General features: G+C 41.0%; 1 pseudogene; it reads left to right on the top strand.

The window, feature by feature from the left end:
• Positions 1 to 1,129: 1,129 nt before the first annotated feature.
• LOC114613981 lies at positions 1,130 to 1,717 on the top strand (annotated as a pseudogene).
• The last annotated feature ends 4,700 nt before the right edge of the window (positions 1,718 to 6,417 follow it).

Below are 6,417 nucleotides of genomic sequence, written 5' to 3'. Positions count from 1 at the left end.
GGCAGGGAGATCTCTGTTGAGTCGGGGCCCAGCCTGATCTACACAGTGCGTTACAGAACAGCCAGGGCTAACACAGTGAGACCCTGCTTCAAAAGAGATATCGATACATAGATAGATAGATGCCAAAATACAAATACTCCCACCCAAAATCTTGAAGATGGACAAAGAAATAAGAAACATTATAGTAAGTCTGACTAATGTCTAATCAGAAACCACATAAGCCAAAACAAACAAACAAACACACACACACACACACACACACACACACACACACACACAATCATGTCATCTGCTGCTGAGGTAGGTGAGAGCTGACCCTACCCCTTGTCAGGGTAATGCTGAAGAGCTGGCCCAATGCAAGCAGCACAGAGTTGGTGGGCTGACCAACTCAGCTACAACCCAGGCCCACATCCACATCCATTGAATTGGCCCAGCCCAACATCTACTCCCTCTATGCACGGCGAGAGTGCATGAATCTCTAGGACACAGAACAGCAGCAGGATATCTAAGAGGAGGCTTGAGACAAGAGGATCCTTTTAACACAGATGTTTGAGGCTAGACAGGGCAACATGGTAAGATTCTGTCAGAAAGAAAGAGACAGAAATTGAAATCAAGCACTTGGAGGCAGAGGCAGGCGGATTTCTGTGTTCGAGGCCAGCCTGGTCTACAGAGTGAGTTCCAGGACAGCCAGGGCTACACGGAGAAACCCTGTCTCAAAAAAAACAAAAAACAAACAAAACAAAAACAAAAAAATTGAGATAGAGATATAGAAAGAGATTTAAAATAATCTTTATATAAAAATATGCTTCAGGGATGGCAGGATGGCTTGGTGGGTAAACCTACTTGTTGCCAAACCTAAAGACCAGAGTTCAATACCTGAACCCATATGTTATTGAATTATGTCCTACCAGTTGTCCTCTGACCTACAAATGTATACTGTGGCATGCAAGTACCTGTCTACCCACTCCCACCTTCCCCACACAAATAAATATATATACACACACATTAAAATAGGTTAAATGGATAATTATACCACGATGCAAACTTTGAATCAAAGGAAAGGAGGAATGCTTATATTAAGACATCATCGGCCTTTCCGCTTGGCTGTTCTTGTGTACAGGAGGCAGCCATGGCGCCCAGCCGGAATGGCATGATCCTGAAGCCCCACTTCAGCAAGGATTAGCAGCAGCAAGTGGACACTTGGTTCAACCAGCCGGCAGGCAAGACTCGCAGAAGCAAGGCCCCTCATCCCATATCTGGTCCGGTCCCATCAGGCCCATCGTGAGGTGCCCTACAGTTAGATACCACACCAAGGTACGGGCTGGCAGGGGCTTCAGCCCGGAGGAACTCAGGGTGGCTGGTATCCACAAGAAAATGGCTCGCACCATCGGCATCTCTGTGGACCCGAGGAGGTGAAACAAATCCACAGAATCACTGCAGGCCACCGTGCAGCGCCTGAAGAAGTACTGCTCCAAGCTTGTACTTTTCTCCAGGAAGCCTTCTGCTCCAAAGAAGGGAGACAGTTCTGCAGAAGAACGTAAATTGGCCACCCAGCTGACAGGACCTGTGATGCCTATCCAGAATGTGTACAAAAAGGAAAAGGCCAGAGTCATCACAGAAGAAGAGAAGAACTTCCAAGGCTTTTGCCAATCTCTGCATGGCCCGTGGAAAAAGGGCGAAGGAAGCTGCAGAGCAAGATGTTAAGAAGAAAAAGTAATTCGTGGTTGGAGAACTACAGTAAATTTTCCATAAAGAAAAAAAAAAGACATCATCGATTTCAGAAGTCAGAATATTATCAGGCAACTTCCAGAAGAACATTGATTTCAGAAGTCGGAATATTATCAGACAGCAGGTGCAAAATATTTTATTTCTAGTAGACACAGAACCAACGCTGGTAAAACAACAATAGAATCAACACTGGTAAAATAATAATAATTATATTAATAAAACGTGACATAAATGTTAAAATTAGTTGGACTACAAAATTGTAACATTAATTGAATTGACAGCTAAGATATATGGCACTGGCTGTAAAGGACCCTGAATTTAGAATGAGGGCATTAGAGCAATTTAAGAAATAATTCAAAGCTCCTGATTCAGCCTGAAATACTTTTTCCAGTTGAAAACACAAAGCTAGAGTCATTTTGGAAGAGGGAACCTCAATTGAGAAAATGCCCCCACCAGATTGGCCTGTGGTACGTATTCTTGGTTGATGATTGATGTGGGAAGGCCCAGCTCACTGTGGGTGTTGCCACTTCTGGGTTGGTGGTTCTTTGTGCTATATATATATATATAAAAAAAGCAGACTGAGCAAGCCACAAAGAACAAGCCAATACGCAGTGCTCCTCTATGGCTTCTGCTTCAGTTCCTACCCTGTCTTCTCTTAATAAATGACTGAGATGAAGATGTTTAAGCCAAGTAAATAAACTCTTTCCTTCCCAAGTTGTTATTGGTCATGGTATTTATCACAAGAGGAAATAAGCTAGAACAAACAACATGAGTGGGAGATGCTAGCATGCATGGGAAATGTTACCTCATTGAGTCCTTTGTGATCCATAGCCATTTCCCAAGATTCTTCCGACCTCTAGATCCTGGGATGCTGTTGCTGGTTAGGGATTATCTCTTTATCCTCAACAGTCTTGACAGGACCAATTTATGCTGTTCAGGTCTAGTTCAGCCCCACAAGGAGCTTGTCTGCGCTGTAGCCTTCCATGCCTGATACTTGAGCTGGCTCCCTGGTTCTGATAGGCTTCATGCTGACACAGTGATTTCCCATTAGCCACAGGATGTCAAAAGGATAGGAGGCTGGGAAAACAATTTCCATCCAAACTGTACTTTACACCACGTATTCTCTGGCAACAACTCTCCATCCCAAGAATAAGTTTCATTATTTTTCCAAAAATTATTGCTCGGGCTTTAAAGTCTTCCAAGAGTTCACCAGCAAGCATTTTTCTTACTATTAATTTTTTCCCTAGAAACTTCAGCTTGACACAAATTTGCCTTCAAGGGGCCTGAACATATCCCTTTGTCTGCTTTTTACCCTCCTCTAAATCCCATTTTGATTGCTTATGTAGTTTACAAACTCAATTTATAGTTGGTTAAAGTCATTCAAATCTCCCTCAGCTTCCTCTTCCTCATAAAGATCATGTCTCACTCTGACACTCAATAAAGTCGCTAAAGGCCCACACCAGTCCCAAGGTCCTTGCTATCATGTCCAGTGAGCTAGAGATCACGTATCTCTCATGCTGAGTTCCCTCAGTAGTAACTATCCTTCCTTTTGTCACCCAGTCCCTAATATTTATGGGGACTTCACCTGGCAACAGCAAGTGTCTACAATAGCCAGTATCTACTTGGGGCTGCTTACCTCATATTGCCTTAGGTTAGACAGCCTTTGTCTTAAAGAGAAATTGATATTTTGCTCAGTTCTCTGCTTAAACAAACTCTTTCATTGCTCATTTAAAAATCTTTTCCCATTTAAGGAGATCAGATATTGAATATTCCCTTTGTATTACAGTCTCTGCATGCTGAATCATGGACTTCTCTTCCTCTGTATTGAAGATTGAACCTCAGAAACACCTTCTATCACTTCTTTCTCATTTCCTTCCCCTTCACTGAAAGAATGTGCCAATGGGTTCTAAGGTTTTAGATCCCAGGAAGGGTTGTTTAGCAAAGATCTAGTTTGCCCCTTCTCTCCTTTGAATCTAGCCAGCTGTGAGAATTAACAAACTATCACCTCTATTTCACCCAAACTTGTTCGACTTTTTGTAGAGCAGAGGCTAATACAGCTAATAGCATTCCTCACTTTTTCCCACTGCAATTCCTCCTAAGGTAGGTAAGTTCTTTCCTGGAAGATAGCTGACCTCCAATAGAATATCTTTTCCACCACAACAATGGCCACACAATTGATGACAGCCTGTGTATGAGCCCATCCTATATGTGTTACTTTCAGGCAGTATATTCTCTAGTCCACTGGTTGTTTTCTGGGGACATCTGCATTCTCATGTAATGGACCTCACTCATCAAAGAGACATGTCTACGCTGGGGTCAAACAGAGGAAGACAGCCTCCCTGGGATTCCCCACAGACTCTCAGATGGCTTGGCCTGGTTGTGAGTTCTATCATCTATTGTAGAGAGCATGATATCATTTCTATAGCAAGGAGCAAACTATCCCATAACACATGGGGAAAGTGGCCATACTGAAGATACTCTACCCCCACACAGACAAGCCTCATCTTTGTGCCTGACATCCCTGCTCAAGTGCCAATTGTGTTGTGTGACTTTTTTTGAGGGAGACATGAACAAATGTCTATTCATCCCAGATGGGGAACTAATAATAAACCACAGAAACTATTTCACAGGTCAGGATCAGTGAACCAGTAAGCTTGCCAGGGTTATGTTCAGAAGTATGGGTGAGGGACTACATACGAGTGACCCAAGGGAATCTATATAGCGAAAAGCCCACTGCCCCATGAGTGTTGACTCACAAAAGATGCATCTCTGGAGTTTCCTGCACAACTTATAGGCAGTTCAGCTGACCAGAGACTTTCTCTTCCCCAGCATATGTAACCCTGAAGAGGAGCCTTGTGAATTGTGTAACATTCAAGAGGTTCCTGAGACTTTTAAGTCTAATTACTTCTTGGGCCCCGTGTTTTCTTTTCTTCTTAACTCTTACTTATGACTGTCTCCTTTCTGCAGGAGAGAATCTTTCAATTTGAAGGAAATAGGTACACAACTCCTGCATCAGCATCAGCAAGTAGGAGTACCTGCATTACTTGTGTGTGCCAGAAATAGGACTTTTTATCCAGAATGATATTAAAACCTCTTATCCACTCTCTTTTCTTTAGACTTATTTTGTGTATGAGTGTTCTACCTGCATGTTTGTACACTACATGAAAGTCTGGCACCCATGGAGATGAGAAAAGGTGTGAGATACCCTGGAATTGGAGTTAGATGGTTGTAAGCTATCATGTGGGTGTTGGGAATCAAAGCCAGGTACTCAGTAACAAGTGCTCATAGCTGCTGCGCCATCTCTCTCCAGTCCTCATTCCCTCTTAACTGAAAATAAGGGAGAGTCAGATCTCTTTTAGGAACACTCACTTGCTGCTCTACCATACACTGAAAATCTGAAAATTGAGTCTTTCCACAGAGACTAGTGTCATATTCTAAAACAATTATGTGCTAGCAAAAGGGAATTTCCATTTTTTTAGGGATTTCAGAAAATTTTAAATTAATGTTACTTTGAGAGACCCTAAACATTGGTGCAGTCTACCAATTTAAGTGGAGTCTGGAAGTGACCAAGTAACAGATGGAGTTTTAATCTATTTGAATCAGAGTGGTTTGCCTGGGGCCATTGAACCATTGTATGAAGATTTTTGTCAGTTTTCAGATAGACTAGGGAGGGAGCTGTTTGAGTATGGCCTAATGTTCCACTGGGTAGCAAGCATGATGAAGGACTTGTTAAACAAAGCTAAGGAATGTGCTGCTACTAGGACATCATTTTCAGAAGCCAGATGTGGTGCATATTGCTGTCTGTCATGATCATTGAGCTTTAGAGCTACCAGAGGACAACATATGCCAGGTACCCACGGAACAGGAGGCTGACAGACCCTCCTAAACGGATTCAGACCGCAGCTTCTTCTCTTCTATATGAGTTATACATTTACTTCCCCTTATGTTTGAGGTGTCTTTTTCATTATGTCTAAGTTAGCTGCATAATTATTGTTCCAACAACACAGCATACTCTGCAAATTAGAGATTTGTATTTATTTTGCAATATACATTTGATAATAAAGTTTAAATGAATTCTAATGCAGTTACATTATCACAAGAGATTTTCACATTATATCTTCTAGTTGGACAAAGGAAAGAATGATCTACAAGAGACAAATATTGGTACTTGTAAATGTTGAAATGAGATTTTAAGTTTTTATTAGTTACATTTATGAACTAAGTTATTACCAATAATGACTACCAGTAATTTGAAGAGTTCACTTTTACAGTTTTTCACAGATATGAACACTGTCAATTTAATCATAAAACAATATATTAAAAAACTTCAAAATTTTAAAAATATTTTATTTTGAAACTTATACAAATTAAATATTTAATGTCCTTAATATTACATTCATTTTATTTTTTTACTAATAGTATACATCATTGAGCCATAGTTGTAATATTTGGAAGGCTGAGGTAGGAGGATCAGGCATTACAGATGTCAGCCACAAAGTAAGTACAAGACCAGCCTGGGCTACCGCAGACCTTCTTTTGATGGTTTTGTTATTGCTGTTGTTTTTAAAAGTATGTAATTGAAAGAAAATTAATTTTCCCCCAAATATCATGCCTTTAACTTTTTTTTAAACTTACCCAGTGTGTCACACAAATATTATTTTTATAGCTGTCAGAATGTGGAGAAGAAAA

The sequence above is a fragment of the Grammomys surdaster genome, unplaced genomic scaffold, assembly GCF_004785775.1.
Source record: "Grammomys surdaster isolate TR1022 unplaced genomic scaffold, NIH_TR_1.0 126278, whole genome shotgun sequence".
NCBI classification, from domain to species: Eukaryota; Metazoa; Chordata; class Mammalia; order Rodentia; family Muridae; genus Grammomys; species Grammomys surdaster.
This window is presented reverse-complemented; position numbering and strand designations above follow the sequence as displayed.